The sequence below is a fragment of the Nicotiana attenuata genome, unplaced genomic scaffold (assembly GCF_001879085.1).
Source record: "Nicotiana attenuata strain UT unplaced genomic scaffold, NIATTr2, whole genome shotgun sequence".
NCBI lineage: Eukaryota > Viridiplantae > Streptophyta > Magnoliopsida > Solanales > Solanaceae > Nicotiana > Nicotiana attenuata.
The window spans coordinates 53152-78262 of NW_017671954.1; the positions used below are offsets into that span (position 1 = coordinate 53152).

Here is a 25111-nt window from a genome sequence, read left to right on the forward strand (position 1 = left end):
AACAAAAGCTATTTCATAGACCTGTCTAATCTTAGAAGGTATCCACTCTCTTCCATGAAAAAGTTCTTCACATGTTTCTTCAGATTAAAGAAACATCATTCTCGTCTTGGTTAGAAGAAGTCGTTAGAGAATAATAAGTCAACCAAATACCAAAACTAGAAATCATGAAGAAACTCAAGTTAATGAAGAACCCTGTTGCAAGAAACAGCATAAGAAATCTCAACAGAAATTTATACCAAGTAATACTCATAGTTTGCTTCCAGAGTGGTGCCATCTTCAATTTCTAAATGGTTGGACTTAACTTAAAGTTCCTTATACCGACACAGAAAATCACAAGAACTCAGCATAACACAAAGAAAGGAAATCTAATCCTGCAAAATTTGGCATACTTTCCAAGATTCATTTATAAGTATAGTATCTCAATTTATAGGTGATTAATTCATCCCCATGTATACTTTTATCTTCAAAATTCATGGTGGACATCTATACATCGATTTTCCTAGACATTTGAACTTTCCAGCTGTGACTCTCAGATCTTTCATCATCTTCCTCTTCCATGCTATCCCCCACAGTCATGGAAGTACCTCGAGAGCTACCCCCTAACTGAAGGGGACAGTGAGGAGAACCTGATTGAGAACTGCTCTGCTTTGAGGATTCACCATATTGGTCTTGAGGCAACCATATGTTCCCCAATACAACAGATTCACTCGTTGATGGGGTTTGTGTATCGGAAAGTTTTCGTATATGAAGCCGATACTTCTGCGATCAAGTGAAAAGTTGGCTAAGATTCATGTCTAAAATCACACAGAACAAAAATATATGAAATAGGTATTAGCTCAAAACTCACTTGCAAATGACTCTTCACTTCATCATTGGTTAAGCCATCCACTTGCATAAGCTCTCTAATCTGCTTAGGAGTTGCAGCTGCAGAGGACACAGAAGACAATTTTCCAATATGAGCTAGAGTTGAAATTCAAAATAGAATTCGTCAAACTTGCAAAAGCCTTAATCCTAGTATAGGCCTAACATTGTTGCATTCGTTCATAAATATTTTTCAAGCTCAATTGAATTTATCATGCACTTGAACAAAAGGCCGAGACACAAACCTTGTGAACCCCCAAGTTGCTTGAGTGCGTCAATAAATCGCCTATGTAACTCAGGTGACCAGCATCTCCTTTGCTTTCTAGCATTCTGCTGCTGCTGAAGCTGTGATGCTATATGTATATTTGACCGATAACTTACTATAATAGATGAAGTGACACTGTTATCACTGGGTTTTGAAGACAAACCATTGATCATTGTATCCTCTAGATTTTTTATTCCAGGAGTAGGAAGTGTCAATACTGGTAGATCATCTTTATCTTCTTTCCGATCCACTTTCACGGGAAATACAGAACACCCCTTGAAAGGGGAAAATGCCTTTTCCCATATTCCTGGATTTACAAGATTGAAATGGATCATATGACACTGAGTTATCTCCTCCTTGCGGGGATATCTATTAATTAAGAAAAGAAAGAACATTAAACAGTAACAATTAATAGGAGAAAATGTGATTTATGTTAAAAACAAATCTTGTCGTGTTTTTACCTTCTTTGGCTCGGATTTAGAACTTTGTTTACTGTTATGAATATCAGTGTTTGGGTTTTGAGGATCACTGTTCCAGAGCTGCACAGAGCTCATCCAATTCATTTTTTCTCTACTATCATTATCTTTGTTCATTTCAACTTTATCATCTTTAAGGGAACTCTTCTTCAATGGTATGGATTCTTCAAATACAGGTTCGACAATTGGTTTCTTAGACTGTGTAGATTCTTCTCTCAAAGCCGTAATCGCTGCAACAACACCCATCAGCAGAAAAGTTAACACCCACCAAGCTCAGAATGTTTAAATAACACAAAAGGAGAAAAATTACCATCATTAACAAGAAGCAAACAAAGGGGAAGCTCGCGTTTGAAAGCATCAATTTTTTTCATTTCATCTTCAAGTCTTTTCACGTAATCTTCAATCTTCAACGTTTTCTCGTACACGCTATTACCTATCATCGAAACTTCTCGAAGAAATTCAGTGATTGTTTGGGGAATGTAAGTTTTGGGTCTACAATCCAAATTCAGTTCTGCTGATTGAACCCATTTTTTTCTTCAGATCTTTTTTTCATTCTCTCAGATTTGATCTTAATAGTTATAGTAATTCTATTTGCAATTGTTCAATTGACCAAAAATATATGGAACTCCTAATCGCGTAATATAAATAAGAGAAAAGCAAGACTCTCTCTCTCGAAATATGTCTGTATGTGAGAAAATGGAGAAAGAATTAAGGAGAGAAAGAATGAAGAAAGAGCCTCCAACCAAAAAAAAAAAAAAGAAGAAGAAAGAGCCATATTTGTAAGGTAAAAAACAAATATTACCAAAAAAACAATATTTATCTATTTGCTTTTTTCCTTAGATTCCGATTCAACCAATAAATCTACTTTTAATTGTACCAAATTACCCCCTTTACTTCTATACGCTCTTCTTCGCAAGAGAAATACGACTTTAAAGCTTGACGATCAAGACATCCCAATTTATCTTGATATTGATTAATTAATATACTTAAATTAAAACTTTATAATCTATCTATCTATATCTATATTTATATCTATATCTATATCTATATCTATCTACTCAGGGGCGGACCTAGAGTACATAATACGGGTTCCCAGGAACCCTGTAACTTTTGCATAGACCCTGTATTTATATTAAGAAATTCACTAAATATTTATAGATATCTAATTGTGAACCCACTTATTATTGCATATTAATCTAAAATTACAGTAGGAACCCATAAGCTTCAAATCCTGGATCCGCCTCTGTATCTACTAGTATCTATAAACGTGTGTTGCACGTTAATAATGACATGTGATGATTTAAACATTTATTTATATGGAGGAACAAAAAAATTAATTAATGTGAGAAATTTCATGTATAATAATACAACAATCATTTAAATGCCGAAAAAATTATTACATTAGCATAATACAAGAATTTAAAATAAAAGGACATCATCAAAACTTACACAAATGATAAATTTTGTCATGTTAGTTAGATAATTATGTATTATAGTTTAAAAGTATTTCATGAGATGATATCTTAACGAACACTTCTTTGTGGACAATATTTTTTTGTGTTTGTTTCCTCCAATGCTTTGATTGCTCTACCTTAACCAAAACTCTCGTTGTCGAACTCGATATCCCTCTTGAAAGTGCAATATACAGTTGTTCATACTAGAAAACATATTGCGGTAAAAATAGTTCAATACTTAGGATGTTTGTCCTTGTGCTTTATTTGTTATATCTGCAAAACATAAACATACTAAAAATTATTTCACACAAATTTAAAAGGATATTACTTAGTTTAGGAAGACGAAAGTTGAATTCAGGGATAAGAATATATTTAGAAGCACATTGACCAGTATCATAATTTTTGCAAATATGACGTTATTGTCAAAACTTCTATATACCATTTGTGTGCTATTACAGAAGCTATTCGGTGTATCAAAGTTTTTCAATAGCATGACGGACATATTTTTTTTCAAAATTAACCTATATAAAATGGAAGATCAATTTTAACTTAGTCTAGTATATATACGGTGACACTAACATACGTAAGAAATAATAAACTTGACAACAAATATATATGGTAGAAGGCTATTTGGTATTAAAGTATTTAAGTATTCTTCTTGATAGTAATTATTGGTATCATTTTCTGTTGAGTCAAAAACTGAAAAATATTTTATTTTTACTATAAAATATTGCAATCAATCTTTTATTTAGTTGATCAACATATTCATTTTTGCACAAATTATATTTTAATCTAATGATAAAAATATTTCTCTTATTAAATGCACTACTATTACCTCTAGGGTTGATAACTAAGTGTTCGGGAAAAATCAAATCATCATTTATTGGATGCTCTTTTTCGTCTCCGACACGAAGAAAGAAGACACTAAATACTTGATCTGTTCTTACTTTATATTTCTTGTCAGTAGAACCTTTTTTCATTTGAAGCAGAATTATAACTTTGGCAAGCTAGCTTCTGCAGTCTCTGCTTTTGTCAATTTTGGAACTACTGGTAGTACATAACTGAAATCACCTCCCAAACCATTAATTTTTTTCACCAAACGGTTCATTAATAAGAACTCCGGATAATTATTTCGATCGTTTAATACTTTGCCTTAAGTGCTTCATCCCATATTATTAATTTTACTTTTCTTGTAAATTTAGCACCATTGCTCTGCTTTGATATATTTGTGATATTTATTTAAGCTGTTTGAAGAGGTATATCAAATCTAAAGTTGGTAGCCTCACAATAAAATCATTGTTGGTACATCACTTGTTATTATTGCTAACAGTATCATGCCTCTTGATATGATATTTGCAAGTAATGCATGACATAGAAATATTATTTCGATTTCGTCGGAGGCATCTACAAATAATAACTCCGTTATACCAGAGTCGGCTCTTTATATTATATTCTTGAAAGCTTGTTCTTGATTAGGATTTAGATTTGATTGTGCTTCCTCAGTCACTTGCATAACACTTTGATTCTTAATAATATACTAACTTTTTTACTTCGTGTTTTAATGCTCTTTTATGGAATAAATTTATGCATCCTAAGATTTTTTTTAGCTTAAATAAGAATTTTACTTGTATGAAAATAGTTCAAGTATAATATAAAAATATATTATCGTGGGGCATTTTTTCTCAATTTTAACTCTTTATGCAGTCTATTTAATATTATTTTTTGGTATTGAATATTATGGAGTGGTAATGTATTGCCAAACAGAGGATTCTTATGAAATTGATTTTTCCTACATATTTTTAATAAGAATCTAATAGACAAAATTTATTAATTTTAAAATTTTAAATGTTAAAAATTAGTAAAAAAAGGTATTGTAGTCCAAAAAACAGGTTATTGCAGTTATGTCCTTTCCCTATGAGTTCTTCCGGTTAATATTTTAGGGCTATTTTGGTATATTAATATTGTATGTATGCTTTTATAATAAAATAGACTCTCCTTTTTCTAAATAGATTTGGACAATATAATACATTCTCAAATTAAATTAGTAATAGGACATTACAATACGTTTTCGAATTAAATTAGTAAGAAATTTTTAAGAAGTATATCCTAAAAGTAATATGATTACATGACTACAGATATTTACTTGTTCAATTTTATATGAATTAGACCGCCCGAAAGTAATTATACTAATAGGATTCCTAAAGGTAATCATGTAGGATTTCCTAATGTGTATTGTCCTAAAACTAATAGGATTATAAGGCTAATATCTAGAATTCCGATTATGTCCTTTTATTATAAGTTATTATGCTTAATATTATAAGGTTATTTTTATAAACCGACATTGTATTCATGCTTTTATAATAATATGGATAATATATTAAAAGCACGAATGCACTTAGCGAAATATTATTTGTTGTAACGACCCGACCGGTCATTTTGCTTTCTAGATCTCCATTACCCTAAATAAGACACCTCATATGTGCTTTTACTATTTTATGACTTGCGGGGATGGTTAGTTCGGGTTTGGAAGGGTTCGAGTTGAAATTGGAACACTTGGTTTTTTAATGTTGGCTAAAAAGGGCTAAGTTTGACTTGAGTCAATATTTTGAGTAAACGACCTCTAAGTCGGGATTTGACGATCCCAATAAGTTCGTATGATAATTTTGGACTGGGGCACATGTTCGGATCGGGTTATGGATGACCCGGGAGCGTTTCGGCGCTTAATATTGAAAGTTGGCACATTGGAGGTTTTAAAGTTCTTTATATTTGGTTTGGAGTAGGTTTTGGTGTTATCGAGGTCTGTTTGGGATTCCGAGCTTGGGAATAGTTCTGTATAATGATTTAAACTTTCACGCAAAATTTGGTATCATTCCGAGTAGTTTAAGTATGATTTAGCACGTTCGGAGTAAATTGGAAGAACTTGAAGTTCATAAGTTGATTCGAATTGGTTTGGAGTGTAATTCTTCGTTTTGATGTTGTTTTATGCGTTCCGAGGATTCGAGTGAGTCCGTCTTATGCTTACGAACTTGTTGGTTTGTTTAGGCGAGGCCCCGGGGGCCTCGGGTGCTATTCAAACTATGCGCGGATCAAGTTTGGACTTGAAGGAATGGCTGAAGCAGTAGAGCTTCTGGTGTAATCGCACCTGCGAGGAGCTAACCGCAGGTGCGAGAACGTGGCCGCAGAAGCGGTGTTGAGCAAGTTGGTTGTGGCCCGCAGAAGCGGAGGGATTTCCGTGGAAGCACGCTCCCTTCTGCGAGGGATGGGCCGCAGGTGCGAAGAGGGTCGGCCAGGCTTGGGTTACAGATGCGAGAGGCGAGCCGCAGAAGCGGGATCGCAGGTGCGATGCCGTTTCCGTAGGTGCGCCCACTGCTGGGCTTGGGCGTTCCGTAGAAGCGGACCTTTGTCCGCAGAAGCAGTGCCGCATGTGCGACCCAAGGTCCGTACATGCGAAATCGCTGGAGGCAGTGAGGTCTTTTAGTGTCGAGACTTAGGCCATTTTGGTTCATTCATTTCACTTCTTGGGCGATTTTTGGAGCTTCTTAGAGAGAGGGCTTTTGCCTAGCTATTGAGGGTAAGTAATCTCTATCCAATGCAAGTTAAATACATAGATTATGAGTAGATTTTAACATGAAAACTTGTGAAAATTATGGGTTTAGTTGAAAATTTTAGGTTTTGATAAAAATGGGATTTAACCACGAAAAAGATTATGGGATTGGGTGAAAATTATATATTTGAGTTGGTGAGTTTGTGGGTAACATTTATTTTTGAAAAATTTCCGAAATCTGGGCACGTGTGCCCGGGGGTAAATTTTAGGAATCTTCTAATTTGGGTCGGGTAATTACTCTAATAGTTAAATTATGAACTTTTGAACATGTATTGATTACTTTATGTAACATTTGACTAGTTTCGGATTGTTCGGCATCGAGTTGAGGCTTTAGAACAAATTTGTGAGCCGGAAAGTAAGCTTTTAGACAAGGTAAGTCTCTTGCCTAACATTGTAAGGGAATTTACCCCATAGGTGATTTAAATTACTATTTGCTTCTAATTGTGGGGGCTACGTAGGCACGAGGTGACGAGAGTCCGCGTGTAGCTACTGATTATGCTTATGTCCGGGTAGTTTAGGACCCAAATCATGAAATGCTTGAAATGTTTGCACCCTACTTGTTAATTAAAGTGCGTAAATTATATTGAAACTTGATAAAGGAATTGTAAAAGACCGAATTTCACTTACTTGAATTTTGCCGGGTTACTTGACAGTTGATAGAAATTTTGTTCCCTTGTGTATTAGCCTTGTAATAACTTTTAAATCGTATGTCCATAGAATATCCTCTCTTCTTGTGGAGGGGGTCGGACGCCTCGACAGTAGAATATATGTATCTATGATTCGTGCCCTCGACCCTCTGCAGTATACACATTATTCTGGATCGGGTCGTACGACCACAACATAAATCGTGCGTGATAATATTTGGAGCCCAAGTACACTTGATATTACTTTTATGACTTAAGAGGTTATAATTTATTTAATGGCCTGAAATTGTTAGAAGTAGTTATTATGCTATTATTATTTGTTATAATTTATGTACCCCATGCCCACTAGAATTTCTGTATTTTATTATTAGCCGGTAGTAAGTGTCGAAGTCGACCCCTCGTCACTACTTCTTTGAGGTTAGACTGGATACTTACTAGGTACATGTTATTTATGTACTCACGCTACACTTCTGCACTAATCGTGTAGGATCTAAGGTAGGTGAATCTGGAAGTCATACCGGCACATACTATTGATACCTCGAGGCCTAGTGGTGGGCTGCTTCCTGTGCCGTTCTGCTGCACCCGGAGTCTCTCTTTTGCATTTAGTTTCTGTCTACTTTATTTCAGACAGTAGTTAGAGTTTTGTATATTCTACTTATACACTTATGACACTAGATCTTGGAACACACACACTAGTAGACTTCATGGTTTTGGAGTATTTATTTCACTGCATTTACTCACTCATTAGCCTTTGTTTTACTTCTATAAATTGTTTACCCCCTTATTTTCTTAATAAATGGAATTCAACTACTTGGAAATTTATTAAAAAGAGGAATCGTATGATTAATTCACTGTTGGCTTGCCTAGCGGCAATATTGGGCGTCATCACGATCTATAGGAGAAATTGGGTCGTGACATTCGCCTTCTATACCCTTTAAAAATTAATTTAAACTAGATAAAATAGTCATTTAAATTATTTTCCTAATATTCGGGACTTAAAATTATTTATATTTTGTGTATAAAATCCTTGCTTATTTAAACTAAATATAAAATTCTAATATTTAGAACTTCAAAATCAATTATACTTTTACTTTGTATAAATTATCAAGAAGAAAGAAAAAACACCAACATCCTTTTACCACGTTTTTCTCCCATATCCTTTCATTAACAAAAGATACACTAGCGTAGTTTTAGTTCTACATTACCCGATAAAATGCTACTACCAAGTAGCAATGAATTAACGTTTACCTGGAATATAAATTAAAACTAACTGTCTTTTGAATATTGTCTTTAACTAGTATTAGTATTAGTACCCGCGTGATACTCGGAGATAAATCATATCAAATTATGATTTGGGTTATTTAAATTATGTGCAAATTACCTTAAATTAAACCTTTTATGTATAAATTATAAATAATTATTTGATATTACTTAAGAAGCAGGACATGAAATCATTTTTCATATCTCATAATGGATAATTTATTTTCTTTTTCTATATCTGTAATAACCTAACCCCTTTATTTTGATACTTGTATTATATTTTACGGTCAATATTAAAGAATACTATACATGTAACATTGAGATCTGTCTTAGTTGAGCACATTAAATTATATTATTTTAGCAAAATTCTTACTACCACTTTATTTTTCATCTCAAATTGAAATATTCTTATCCTTCTACATTTTAGACATAATTTTTTTCTCTTTTTTGTTCCTTGCTTATAATTTTTGCATTATTTATTACTTAATATTGTTATACTATAATGTGATCTTTTATTAATCTTGTTTATTGCCCTTTTAATAAACATCAATAAATGTAAAAAAAAATTATTCTTGAAATTTAATGTATTTTTAGAGTATTATCTACTTAATCGGATCTCTTTCTTCATTTAAATCTATTAATAATATTTTTGACTTATTTAATAATTTAATTTATTTATTTTAATATATTTAAAAATATAAGTATCCTCACACTATCTCTATTTTCCTCTTTATACATATTTCTTTTTACCTATTCTCAAAATAAACAGAACTTCAATTTCTATTCAATTAAAAATTCAAACTTAAGTATGATACTTTTCTTATATTTGATAGTTCCTTATCGGGAACATATATATCATATTTTATTTTAAATATAACTTTGAAATAGTCTAAAAATTAATATATAAGTTCTTTTATAATGTTTCAAATCTATTGAATTTTCTTATAATTATTTTTAGTATTACGTGCATTTATTTTGTAATCTATTGATACAAATTTGGCTTTTAAGAACTTTCTAATCTCAAATTCAAATAGTCTTTCCCTTTCATATCTAATAGTAAATTTTTAATAATTTAACGTAATTTTGCTATTTTTTTAATCTAATATATAGTCTTATTACGTTATGTGACTTTTCATTAACTTGTAACTTTATTTAATATCATTATCAACTACTATTCTTTAATATAATATAGATAAATATATTTTTAATCATAAAATTAATATTTATTTTTTTTAAAAAAATATTGCTTGAAAATTTTAAATTATTTAATTTTTAATAATATTTTTAAGTATTGTATATTTACTTTATTTTATTTTCTAAACGTATGATTATAAATATCCTCACATTATCTCTAATTTATTTTTATTATTCAATATTAGTTTTTGATTTTATCTATTAGCCTTGAGTTACGTGGACTTATCCATATTATGACTTTTCTTATTACAATATAAAAAACCTTCTCATCTCAAATTTAAGTTAGTTTTTACCCTTTTTCTCTATGATAAAAAATCTGAATTTTTATTTTTTCTCTATTTATTATATTATTCAATTCCTAATATTATTACACTGTCATGTGGATTTTTATTAGCTTGTTTGAATTTAATATCTATTTCTACCACACTCATTCTAATATAATATAGATAAAAATTAAATAACTTTCTCATCTCAAATTCAAATAATTTTTATCATTCTATTTTCTAAATTGGACCGTATTTTCAAAAATTTATGTTATGCTTTCAAACTTAAACTAACTGCACTCAATTCAAATATTAATCATACATAAATATTTTCTTAATTATTAGAACACATTATATCTAAACGTTGTAATATTTTACGTATAAAATATTTGTTTACCCGATTTATCAATATTAATATGACTTTATTATTGTTGTTATTAAAATAGTTTTTACTGATTTTTTTTTCTTAACTTATAAATAATTTGTATACTTTATGTAAGATCTTATTTTGCTGCTTGAATTCTTTAATTTTAAACTCAATAAATCTTTAACATCTTAAGTAAATTTTAGTTTTATTTTATATTTTAACTTACTCCAAAGTATAAATAATCATAGGCTATCTCAATTTAAGTAGTTTTATTTTTTTTATTTTTTTATTATACTTTTTAATTAATTTTTATCTCCATATTTCTAGCTAACATAGAAGAAAATCTTACATAACTTTTACCACGTTTTTCTCCTATATCCTTTCATTAACAAAAGATACACTATCTTAGTTTTAGTTCTACATTACCCGATAAAATACTACTACCAAGTACCAAGTAAATTAAACTAACTGTCTTTTGAATATTGTCTTTTAACTAATATTAGGATACGCGCGTATACCCAATCTTAATAAGTATAACTTTAAAATTTATAAATATATTATTATACTATGTACACCTAACATGCTTTTTTTATAATTTTGGAAGTATTTTTAGAATTTTATTTTGAGTTAAAGAGAATAATGATTATGAATATTGAGGTAATTTCCTTAAAATCAATATATTGTATCTAAGATCTTAATATTTTTGAACTTAAAATTAATTAATATTTAATTATAATTAATTAATTTTAAAGTCTTAAATATTTGAATTTCCTACATAGTTCAAAAAAAATTTATATGAATAAAATTTGATTAATTTTGAAATATTAAATAGTAATAGTATGAAAGATGTTAGAGTTGTGTTATATAGCTCAAATAAAAAAGAGCTCATAAGATTAAATTTTAATTAATTTTAAAATTAATTAGGGCTTCTAACATAGTTCAAATAAGGATAATAACCAAAATTTTAATTGGTTTCAAAGTTCTAAAATATTGCTCAGACAATAAAAACTTTATAACTTTTCGTTTAATGTAATCTTTATTTAAAGAGTTTAAAAGTCAATTAGCATTTTTTAAAATTTATATAAGTTTTTGGTGCATACGCAGCGTACGAAGTCATATAGACAACTGGATGAACTTTGTAGCAAGAAATATATTTTTATTCCTTTTTGTTTTGTGTATATGTAACGATCCGACCGGTCGTTTTGAGCTTTTGCGCTTTTGTTACGACCCTAAACCCGGACCCGGTCGTGATGGCGCCTCTCGCGAAGACGAGGCCAACCAACTAATCCAACTTATCTTTTTAGAATAGTTAACATTAATAAGCAGCTTTAATATGATTAAGTAACCACAGTCTATTAAAAGATCTCTTTAATAAGTGCAGAATAAAACCCAAACCGGGGTGTCACAAGTCACGAGCATCTATCAGAGTATAAATACAACTACAAGACCTAAAATATACAAAGCCGGAATAATGAACCAAAAGAGAGAAAAATGGTGCTGCGAACGCAGGCAGTCACCTCGCTACTCCTATAGCTCTGCTTCTGATCAGCCAAAACCCGCTACCGGGCGAACAAATACCTGCATCTGCACGCGAACCTAAAATATACAAAGCCGGAATAATGAACCAAAAGAGAGAAAAATGGTGCTGCGAACGCAGGCAGTCACCTCGCTACTCCTATAGCTCTGCTTCTGATCAGCCAAAACCCGCTACCGGGCGAACAAATACCTGCATCTGCACGCGAGGTGCAGGGAGTAAAGTGAGTACTCCAACTCAGTGAGTAATAAGGGTAAATAACAACTGAGCAGTAAGAAATCACGTAAAGCAAACCATCATGTTATATAGGGACATTGAAAAACCCTTTGAAAGAAAGCAGTGAAGCTGTAAAAACTTTAGAAATATCTTAGCTCAGTTTAAAACCTCTTTTGAAAATGACTTTTTCAACAATTATGCAATTGGATGCAAAACAAATAGTGCAGATAAGCACAGAAGTCCGCCTCTCGGGCACCACACTCGGTTATCAGATAATACCAGAGCAACAGGTAAATATTGCAAGAAGTAGCACAAACAGCATATAATGGCAGACAATGAAATAAGGTAAACACATCAAATAGTACCGGTACCGCTGCGGCGTGCAGCCCGCTCCACATATCGCTACGGCGTGCAGCCCGCTCCGTTTATCGTCGACGGCGCTCACTGGGGGTGTGCAGACTCCGGGAGGGGCCCCTTACGGCCCAAGCGCAATATCAAGCCATCTCGTGGCATCAAACTAGGCCCTCAGCCTCATATCAGTATCAGTATAACACTGTTGCACCGCGCAGCCCGATCCATAAGCATCCTCACAATACAGGCCCTCGGCCTTACTCAGTCAACAAAATCACATAAGCCACTCGGGCAACAATAAACAAGTGTTTCTCAGCCCAAAACATCATTTAAATATCATTTGAGTATTAAAACTGAGTGAACATGGCTGAGTTTTGAAAACAGTAGGAAATAACATGACTGAGTTCAAATATATATAATTAAATCAGTGAGTAATTATCAACAACAATCCCCGAAGGGTTCAAATAGTTGGCACGAAGCCCAAATATGGCATTCAGCCCAAATAATGATGATAGCAAACTGATTTCAATCAAATACGTGGTAAAATCATTAATCGGGATGGACTAAGTCATAATCCCCAACGGTGCTCTACCCCACGCTCGCTATTCGGCGTGCAAGTCACCTCAACATAGCACTATGATGTGCAATCCGGGGTTTCACCCTCAGAATATCATTTACAATCATTACTCACCTCGAACCGGCAAAATCTCTAGCTCGCGACGCCCTTGCCCCTCAAATCAGCCTCCACGCGCGTTGAATCTGACCAAAACCACAACGAATACGTCACAATATGCCAAAGGAACAATACCCAATCGAAAACAATCGAAAAATATTAAAAATCCCGAAATTGGCAAAACCCGAGCCCCGGGCCCACTCCTCGAAACTCAGAAATTCTTACACCAACGGGTTCCTTATCTCGCCACGAGTCTATACATATGAAAAACACCAAAATCGGAGTCCAATTGACACCCTCAAAATCCAATTTTTGCTCTCTTAAGTTCAAGCCCTAACCTCCATTTTTGACCTTTAATTTCTTAAGTTTCCAGCTCTAATCCATGTATTTACACCATAGAATCATGTTTTTAAGTCCAAGAGTTCATACCTGATCAAAGACCTTGAAACCCTCTTCAAAATCGCCCAAAAACTCTCCAAGTCCGAAGTGAAATATGTTACTTTTCTCAAAATTTCGCGAAGATGAATTAAATATTTCTGTCCAGCAGAAACCGCTTCTGCGGTCAAAATGTCGCTTCTGCGACTTCCGCTTCTGCGGTCTCCTTCCGCTTCTGCGGAAATTCCCATAATCCAAAAAACCCGCTTCTGCGACTTAAATCCCGGATCTGCGGCTTCGCAGATGCGGCTTCCCCAACCGCTTCTGCGGAATCAGCGCCCAGGTCCCAACACCGCTTCTGCGGTCCAATCTTCGCACAAGCGAGACCGCTTCTGCGGTTCAAGCTTCGCAGAAGCGAAAACACCAGTTGCAGCAGACTTAGCAACATGCAAAAATTCCAAAACTCTCCGTTTAACCATCCGAACTCACCCCGAGGCCCCCGGGACCTCAACCAAAAATACCAATGCATCCTACAACATTATTCAAACTTGTTCCAATCATCAAAATACATCAATTAACACCAAAACCATCAAATTACATCGAATTCAAGCCTAAGTTCTTCTAAAACTTCCGAAACACGTATTCGACCAGAAACCCTACCAAATCACCTCCGAATGACCTAAAATTTTGCACGCACATCCCAAATCACATAACGAAGCTACAGCAACTCTCGGAATTTCATTCCGATCCTCGGATCAAAATCTCACCTATCAACCGGAATTCGCCAAAATACTAACTCCGCCAATTCAAGCCTAATTCTACACCGGACCTCCAAAATTACTTCCAATCACACTCCTAAGTCACAAATCATCCCCCGAAGCTAACCAAATCATCGGAATTCATATCCGAGCCCTCTAACACAGAAGTCAACGTCCGATTGACTTTTCCAAAACAAACCTTCCTTAAAGAGACTAAGTGTCTCATTTCCTTCTAGAATCAATCCAAATCAACTCGTTCACACCCAACACTGATAATGAAGCATAAACAAATAGAAAATGGGGGAAACGGGGCGGTAACTCACGTGACGACGGGTCGGGTCGTCACATCCTCCCCAACTTAAACAAACGCTCGTCCTCGAGCGTACCCAGAGTTGTCCTAGAAGCCAACCAATAGCTGAATGACCTTACCAAGCATATACCAGGGGTGATCCCACGTCACCCTATCTCGCATAGGTCCGATTACACAACATAGCTGAAATTTCACAATCTATCTAGTCCATAAACCATAGAACCACATTGCACTTTCCGAAATCATACACAAGATCAGAACCTCACATCTATACTCAGAATAAGCCCGAACCAGCTGTAATAACCCATACCTGCAACCTCAGGTGCAATCATATGATATACTACATAACCCAAACACTCGAAACGATAACCTCTATTCACAGCAGTTGCCCACAACACCCGAATACCGGTAGAAAACCTCTTATCAACTAGGGCTTATTCCAACACTTTCATATACTGCCAACGATAAATGAAACACGCAATAAACCGTAACCATTTTCTCAGATCAACCATTCATGAAGCCACTTCCCTTTTGACTAATACCACAGCAGATTCCGAGCCGAACCTCGATATTATCCTTCCAACAAGCTGAAATCAAATTCGTTCGTATTCATTAGTGACCCCAACGCTCACCTCGAATCCAACACACCACTCTGGTGATATTACACCTCAATACAGGCCTAAGCCACAACTTGCATAATACGCGCGCCAATAAGAAACGGTCTGAACATACTCAAATCATGAAAAATGACTCAAACGAGGGAGCTGTACCTCAAGCTCATCAGTACCATCACAACAAAAGGCTGAGACCCCGTCTCACATCGTAGAAATAGAACACCTGAATCTACCCCGAAAGGTCATATCTCCACGTGGCCTCGCTACAATGCGCGATCCTATCCAAACACTGCTACACATGAAACACCTCAAGTCACTGTGCTCAAAATTGACAGCCACGCACAATTTGATGTCTGGAACCAAAGCAATTCATTACACCCATGGTGAAACAAACAACATACGCCACGTAACCCGATAGGTCATAACCAATATTCCATTTACCGAGCAGCACCCAATTACTCTTCCCGCTTGACTCTCACTATGAATCCCCAATAGAACCGCACCACATGTGCCCATAACTAACAAATCATAACGTCTCACAACACCGAAAAGCAGCTCATAGATCTCCCAGATCACTAGTAAGCTCAATAACGGTCGGATCAACCTATCCCTTAACAATATAATTCGGGGCCAACCAAGCCGACTCAAGTTAGAACACGCATCCACATTGGCTTGCCAACGAACTCATTATCAAGGAAGCCTGAAGCTTCTCCTTCCACTACTACAACTCCTACCGAAGCCATACGATACGGTTCCCGGCACCATATCAATACCGAAATCCACATCCCCGCCTGGCGACATGCCCGGCCACAAGAAACGCATCTGAAAGTCCCTCAACACCGGAACTGAATCATTGGTAGAAACCTCTGCACTGACATCCATCACGAAGGCCCAATTAAGAAAAGCAATCCTTCCCAGCCGTCCGCTGGGTCTTTAAAATATAAACCACTCTGCAAGAACATAATCCAATGCACCTCGCCACTCAACCCGTGGTATTTCCGGCGTAACCCATAGCGCAATAGTTCAGCATCACCTATCACTAAGACAACCAGTCTGAATTTCAACATCACATCCAAAATCTAACATACCAGCAAATAAAGATCCACTCGAGCATCCAAATCCCGATTGCCGCTAAACGGTGCCGAATACACACGATCCACAACCACGACATAGACTGTACATGAGAACTCCTAGTCTCCAACTCCATATATCCCGAATCATCATACCTGATCCCAATTTTTGCTGTCCGAACCACACCTTAAATACCCCATCACTCCATGATAGATACTTTAAAATTTCCTGTGCCGCCAAGCAAACCCGAATACCACTAGTTGATCCAACAAGAAAATTCCGCAATACTACCAAAGTATTATCAGTTTAATCACATTACCCTTTTTTTTTCTGAAACATATACTCCTGTCAAATCACTTCCAATTAGCAGTACCATTTCCTTGATTATCTGAGGCTGCCCGTTGCCTAAGAGTTTTATGAACTTCCTTTCAGAACTGAACTGTAACTCATTTAGCCAATTACTTCCATTGATCCCATTTAGAAGAAAAATCATTACACATCCCATGCCTCCGACATTCGTAGAAAATGCACCTCTCCAACCACAGTCGAAATCAACAAGAACTCTCCCAATTCCGTTTGCACAAGTTAAACTGCCAAGACTGAATCCTTCTAACTAGACCAAGCTAAGCAAGCAATCAAAACCCAAGAGCAGTGCTGCAGAATACCTGTAAAAACTCATTACCTCGAACACATACAAAGAATTAATCATATCATTTCCACACCAATTCGGTCTACTATCAAGCTACTTCATCTATCTACGTTTTCTTCTGATTCATTTTCAACATGGTATCTCCTCTTGCTGTAGCACTACAATTCCTCAACCCAGGCTCACCACACGAGACCCAAGCATAAGACCACACCGTCTAAGACCCACAAGCCGCTGAATACTCTCTCAAATATTCCCAGAAACACCACATTCCAGGATGCTTTACTCTGAAGAACTTCCTGTGAATCTAGGTCCGCTACCTTTATCTTCCTGATACTAATACATAGAATCCCATAATTAACATAGAAATACCACAAGTCTTGAACTCTTCCATTGAAAACTCGGCTTCCAACCACACATACGACTTTGAGATTTCCAATTGCTACATGAAGCATCTTGAACGCATTAGAATCATTTTCAAGAGTTATTCACTCTATTCATACTGCGCTTAACCCGATCAACAGAACCGAACAACCAGCGCCTCATTAGCACTTCTGATACTGCAGCACATAACCTATCCTTAGTAAAAAATTTCCTTTTACTCGAGCCATCCTCGGGCTCAATCTCCGCAACCAGAACTGATTCTCGTACGCCTCACATCGGAACCAACATAACACATAACCGAGCAATCAGCTAATCATTAGCAATCTCCCCCACTTGGCTCGAAGCCATAGATCAGAATACCTTCAACAACTCATAACACTTATACCCTATTGATGCCACAATACCATAGTGAGATTAGACTCAAATCCTTCGTAAGCTTGTGAAAACACAGATCATCTAATACTGTAAATCTTTTGCAAACTCGCATTCATCCCTGTAACAGTGAAGCCCACTCTCTTAAGCGACCCAAAATTTCAAATTTCAACACGCACTTTTCAATTACACATGAGATCTTCTAATATACACATAAGGATTACACCACTTCAGAACACTCCGCAGGAGATAACCCGTTTGCTTCGCCTCAATATGACATTTCCGCATACCTTCCACCGTCATACACATTACACAGTCACTTAGTCTTCCTGAGTCTGAACTCATACATTACTTCACTCTCAACTGGAAACATGAAAAGACTCTTCACGCGCCCATAACTCAGGCTATACCTCGAATCGCAATGGAATTCAAACACCTAATAGTTCTTCTATCATCCAATAGGACTTCCTCATCACCTCCAAGTCACATAGATGCACCTTGCAGCACTAACATACTCACCACGTAGCTAACCAGCCGTCACTCCCACAAATAGGGGCAATACCGAACATATAAGTTCAAAACACTTGTTCACACAATCAGCACCTCGGTGCTCAAGCCATAGGGAAGGATCCGGCCTCAAGTCCTCAAGACTTGCCCAACAGCAAACTCACAGAGATTACGTCTTGCCCCTCGATCGGGGAATCACAAGCCATCAAGGCACATCTGATACTGAGCGCTCATGCGCGCATACAAATGCGTGGAAGGAATTTCAAGAGTTTCTTTTCAAGCTGAATCAAGGACGCACGATAAGAATTCAAGAATGTGAAGTTTTCCTAAAGGTTCTGCAGCCTCTCGAGGATAAATACAGACGTCTCCATACCGATCTGTGAGACTCTACTAAACCTGCTCATGACTCGTGAGACCTAGTAACCTAGGCTCTGATACCAACTTGTCACGACCCTAAACCCGGACCCGGTCGTGATGGTGCCTCTCATGAAGACGAGGCCAACCAACTAATCCAACTTATCTTTTTAGAATAGTTAACATTAATAAGCAGCTTTAATATGATTAAGTAACCACAGTCTATTAAAAGATCTCTTTAATAAGTGCAGAATAAAACCCAAATCGGGGTGTCACAAGTCACGAGCATCTATCAGAGTATAAATACAACTACAAGACCTAAAATATACAAAGCCGGAATAATGAACCAAAAGAGAGAAAAATGGTGCTGCGAACGCAGGCAGTCACCTCGCTACTCCTATAGCTCTGCTTCTGATCAGCCAAAACCCGCTACCGGGTGAACAAATACCTGCATCTGCACGCGAGGTGCAGGGAGTAAAGTGAGTACTCCAACTCAGTGAGTAATAAGGGTAAATAACAACTGAGCAGTAAGAAATCACGTAAAGCAAACCATCATGCTATATAGGGACAGTGAAAAACCCTTTGAGAGAAAGCAGTGAAGCTGTAAAAACATTAGAAATATCTTAGCTCATGTTTAAAACCTCTTTTTAAAATGACTTTTTCAACATTATGCAATTGGATGAAAACAAAGTGCAGATAAGCACAGAAGTCCGCCTCTCGGGCAACCACACTCGGTATCAGATAATACCAGAGCAACAGGTAAATATTGCAAGAAGTAGCACAAACAGCATATAATGGCCGACAATGAAATAAGGTAAACATCAAATAGTACCGGTACGCTGCGGCGTGCAGCCGCTCCACTGAATCGCTGACGGGCGAGTGCAGCCCAGCTCCATTTATGCGTCGACCGGCGCTCACTGGGGGTGTGCAGACTCCGGGAGGGCCCCTTACGCCCAAGCGCAATATCAAGCCACTCGTGGATATAACTAGCCCTCAGCCTCATATAGTATTATAACACTGTTGCAACGCGCAGCCCGATCCATAAGTTCCTCACAATACAGGCCTCGGCCTTACTCAGCAACAAAACACATAAGCCACTCGGGCAAAAATAAACAATGTTTCTCAGCCCAAAACATCATTTAAATATCATTTGAGTATTAAAACTGAGTGAACATGGCTGATTTTGAAAACAGTAGGAAATAACATGACTGAGTTCAAATAATATAATTAAATCAGTGACGTAATTAATCAACAACAATCCCGAAGGGTTCAAATAGTTGGCACGAAGCAAATATGGCATTCACCCAAATAATGATGATAGCAAACTGATTTAAATCAAATACTGTTAAATCATTAATCGGGATGGACTAAGTCATAATCCCAACGGTGCTCTACCCAGGCACGCCTCGCTATTCGGCGTGCAAGTCACCTCAACAAGCACTATGATGTGCATCCGGGGTTTCACCCTCGAATATATTTACAATCATTACTCACTCGAACCGGCAAATCTCTAGCTCGCGATGCCCTTGCCCCCAAAATCGCCTCCACGCGCGGTTGAATCTGACCAAAACCACAACGAATACGTCACAATATGCCAAAGGAACAATCCCAATCGAAAACAATCGAAAAATATTAAAAATCCGAAATTGCAAAACCCGAGCGCCCAGGCACTCCTCGAGAACTCAAAATTCTTACACCAACGGGTTCTTATTCGCCACGAGTCTATACATATGAAAAACACAAAATCGGAGCCAATTGACACCTCAAAAACAATTTTTGCTCTTTAAGTTCAAGCCCTAACCTCCATTTTAACCTTTATTTCTTAAGTTTCCGAGCTCTAATCCATGTAATTTACACCATAGAATCAAGTTTTTAAGTCCAAGAGTTCATACACTGATCAAAGCCCTTGAAACCTTTTTCAAAATCGCCCAAAAACTCTCCAAGTCCGAAGTGAAATATGTTACTTTTCTCAAAATTTCGCGAAGATGAATTAAATATTTCTGCTCAGCAGAAACCTGCTTCTGCGGTCAAAATGTCGTTCTTCTGCGGGTCTCCTTCCGCTTCTGCGCAAATTCCCATAACAAAAAACCCGCTTTTTTTTCCTGCGACTTAAATCCCGGATCTGCGGCTCTCGCAGATGCGGCTTCCCAACCGCCTTTCTGCGGAATCACGCTCCAGGGTCCCAAACCCGCTTCTTGCGGTCCAATCTTCGCACAAGCGAAGACCGTTCTGGCGGTTCAGATTCGCAGAGCGAAAACAACAGTTGCAGCAGACTTAGTAACATGCAAAAATTCCAAACTCTCCGCTTTACCATCCGAATCACCCGAGGCCCCGGGACCTCACCAAAAATACCAAATGCATCCTACAAAGTTATTCAAACTGTTCAATCATCAAAACACATCAATTACACAAAAACATCAATTACATCGTAATTCAAGCTAAGTTCTCTAAAAATTTCCGGAAAGCTACGTATTCGAATCCAGAGACCTCCAAAATCACCATCCGAATGACCTATAAATTTTTGCACGCACATCCCAATAACTAACGAAGCTACACAACTCTCGGAATTCATTCCGGATCCTCGGATCAAATCTCACCTATAACCGAATTCGCAAAAATACTAACTCCGCAATTCAAGCCTAATCTAACACCGGACTCCAAAATTACTTTCCAATCACACTCCTAAGTCAACAATCATCCCCGAAGCTAACCAATCATCGAATTCATATCCGAGCTCTAACACAGAAGTCAACGTCCGTTGACTTTTCAAAACAAACCTTCCTTAAAGAGACTAAGTGTTCATTTCCTTCTAGAATAATCCAAATCAACTCGTTAAAACCCAACACTGATAATGAAGCATAAACAAATAGAAAATGGGGGAAACCGGGGCGAGTAACTCACGTGAACGACGGATCGAGTTTCATAACAGCTTTGTTGCCCAGTTCCTCCGGCATGAATTGCCCCGTGTAATGTGTATTGACTAATGTAGATTCGTTGGTTGGTTCTCATGGAGTCGATATAAATTTGAAGAACAATGTCTCATTGACAGTTTGAATTTGAAAAGTTTGACAGAATTTGACTTATTTGTATATGACTGGATAGGAATTTTTATGATTTAGGTTGGCTTCGTTAGTGATTTATGATTAGGAGCGTGAATCAGAATTTGGTTTTGGAGTCCGGTGTAGATTAGGCTTTGAATTGGCGAAGTTAAGTATTTTGGGAATTCCGGTTGATAGGTGAGATTTTGATCCGCAGGGGTGGAATGGAATTTGAGTCGTTGGGTGGATTTGGGATGTGTGTGCAAAATTTTAGGTCATTTCGAGGTGATTTGGCCGGGTTTTTGATCGAATGCGTTTTTCGGAAGTTTTTTGGAAGAACTTGGCTGATTCGATGTAATTTGATGGTTTTGGTGTTGTTCGAGTGTTTTGATAATTGAAACAAGTTTGGATGATGTTTGGAATGTGTTGTGTTTTTGGTTGAGGTCCGGGCTCGGGTGATTCCGGATGGCTAAAGCGAGGTTTTGGACTTGGAAGAATTTCATTTGCGTTGCTTCTGGGTATTATCCGCTTCTGTGAAATGGACTGCAGAAGCGGCATAGCAGGTGCGAAGAAGAAGACCGCAGAACAACACGGTTTTTGGTTGGTGAGCAGCTCCGCTGATGCGGTGGTTTTTCCGCAAAAGGAACCGCAATCTGCGAGCGAAGGCGCAGAAGACGGAGTTTTGGACGTTAGTGGGAACCCGCAGAAAGCGACACGTGGTCCGCATGAAAGCCGGGCCCGCGAAGCAGAAAAGTTCTCCGCAGAAGCGAAATGTGCTGGGTCGAAGGTTATAACTTCATTTCATTCCGCCGATTGGGTCTATTTTCACCCATGCAGGGCTCGTTTTCTGAGATTTTTGGAGAGATGAAAGAGGGATACAAGAGAACGACTTGAGGTAAGAATCTTGGTTAAAACTTATTAATTGTAAAATCCACCTAGAAATCATGAAATAAGCTAAAGTTGACAGAGCTAGGGCTTGGAAATTGGAGATTTTAAATTGGGATTTGATAGGCCCCATTTGAGCTCGAATTTGGGAAGTTCTTGGTATGTATGCGACTCGTGGCGAGATAAGGAAACCGTTGAGTAAAAATTTCTGAGTTTCGAGAAGTGGGGGCCCCGCTCAAGTTTTGCAACTTTCGTGATTTTTATATTTTTCGATTCTTCGATTGGGTTATGTTCCCTTAGCCTATTGTGATGTAATTCGTCTGTGTTTTTGGTCAAGATTTCGCTTGCGAGGAGCCGATTGAGAGGGCAAGGGCATAGCGAGTAGGGAGATTGGGCCGCTTGAGGTGATAATGATAGTAATGATGTCCTGAGGGTTTGAAACCCGAATTTGCACACGTAGTTGCTATATTAAGGTAAACACGCGCTTAATGACGAGCAGGGTTGCTTACTACTGGGGATTGTGACTTGGTCCGATCCCGATTTGACTTTTTTACGCGTAATTGACTGAATGTGTTGTTATCAACATGATTTGGCTTATTGCCATATTTTGGTTCATGCCGACTACTTGAATCCTTCGTGGGACTTTTATGCACCATTCCTCACATTTGATATATTCTTTAACTCATCTGTTGATTAATACTGTTTTTACAGCTCAGCCCTTTTAATTGATTTTGAGATTTAAATGATATTTCCCATGTTGTCCCGCTGAGCACTAACTGTTTAACTTGATGCGTGAGGGGCTTGTGCATGATTTCGGACTGAGTGAAGGCCCGGGCCATAGTGAGGATATGCTGAGTGATATTGAGGGCGAGGGCCGAGATAACTTTCTATGCACGAGGTGGCTGAGTGATGTGCGTCGATGCCCGAGTGGACGGGAGGCCGAGTTCAGTGAATGATCTCTACGAGGTGCTTGATATGCTTGGGCGTAACGGGGCCTCCGGATCTGCACCCATAGTGAGCGCGGGTACCATATATCTGAGAGTGAGCCCGAGGGCTGATACTATGCTGAGAACTGAGAGTGAGCCCGAGGGGTTGATACTATGCTGAATGACTGAGAGGAGCCGAGGGTTGTATAATGACTGAGTGACTGAGTAGTGAAGCCCGAGGGGCCTGATTCTATTGCTGAGTGATTGATACTCGAGCCGAGGACTGATACTGTTCTGAGCGATTGATACTGGCCGAGGGGCGGCAGATTATACCTCACTATTACTTTTGTTTTACCTGTTTAACTGTTTTTAAAAGGAGATTTCATTTGAATTCTTTACGTTTCACTGCCTTAATGATTTACCGGGCCTGATTATAGAATTGGCTTGTGATTTATGTGTTTTCATGCTCAGCCATTATTTATTGTTTTACTATCCTGAGTTGGAGTAACTCAGTTATCCCTGCGCCTGGTGTGTAGATGCAGGTATTTATTCACCCGGTAGCGGTTTTGGCTATCAGAGGAAGTTATAGGAGTTAAGAGGTGACTGGAGCGTTCGCAGCACGCCTTTCTCTTTTGTTCATTATTCCGGTTTTGTATACTTTAGACGCTGTAGTTGGATTTACACTCTTATAATACGCCGTCACTGTGACACCTATTAGGAGTGTTTGGGTTGTATTCCCTAATTAAATTATCAAGTCATATTTTAGCTGTTTATTATGTTTAAAATTATGTTGAATAAGACAGTGGGTTAGTTGGCTGCTCATCTTCCGAGAGGCGGCCATCAGAAATGGGGTTTGGGATCGTGACAAGTGTATAGAGCTAGGGTATAGGTCTCACGAGTTCATAGAGCATGTGGGCAGGTGCATTTCCTAACGAATGGAGAGCATGGATGATTAATGATTTCTTTTAGATAGGGGATCAATGGAAAGTTTTGATAGTTGGTGCGTAGATTTCTGTGGCTCGGAAGGCAGATAATAGTAGTTTCATGTATCTTGGATGGTAATGGTTATGCGGTATGTTGTAGAGACCGAGATGACTGTTCTAAGTTACATGTTCAGTGTCTAAAGGGAGTTCATAAAAACTATTTAGGCAACAAGTAAGTTAGATAAACAGAAGAAATGGTACTGCTAATTGGAAGTGATTTGAAACCGAGAGTATATGTCTCAGAAAAAGGGTATGTGATTAATGATATACTTCGGTAGTATTGGTGCACTTTCTTGTTTGGATCGACTGGTGGGTATTCCGGGTTTGGCTTGGTGGGCACAGGGAAATTTTAGAGTATTATCGTGGAATGATTGGTGTTAAAGGTGTGCATGTTTCGGGACGGTAATTGGGAGATGATATGTGGACGACAGATGTTTTTCTCATATACAAAGCTATGATGTAGTGTTAGATTGTGTGGTATCGCACTGTTGGCACTAACCGGGATTGAGAGTCCCGAGTGGATATCTCTTTGCTGGTGTTTAGATTCTGGATAGATATTGGGGTGAAGACTGGTTGTCTCAGAGTTGGGTTTTCTGGCCATTGCGCGTAATGGGGCGGAACCCACGGGTTGAGTGCAAGGTGCGTCGAATTATGTCTAGAGAGTGGCTTAATATCAAAGACCAGCGGACGCTAGGAAAGATTGCTTTCTTAATTGCCTTCGTGATG

At 37.4% G+C, this 25111-nt stretch overlaps 1 pseudogene; it reads right to left on the minus strand.

The window, feature by feature from the left end:
- Positions 1-212: 212 nt before the first annotated feature.
- LOC109211036 lies at positions 213-4164 on the minus strand (annotated as a pseudogene).
- Between the last annotated feature and the right edge of the window lie 20947 nt (positions 4165-25111).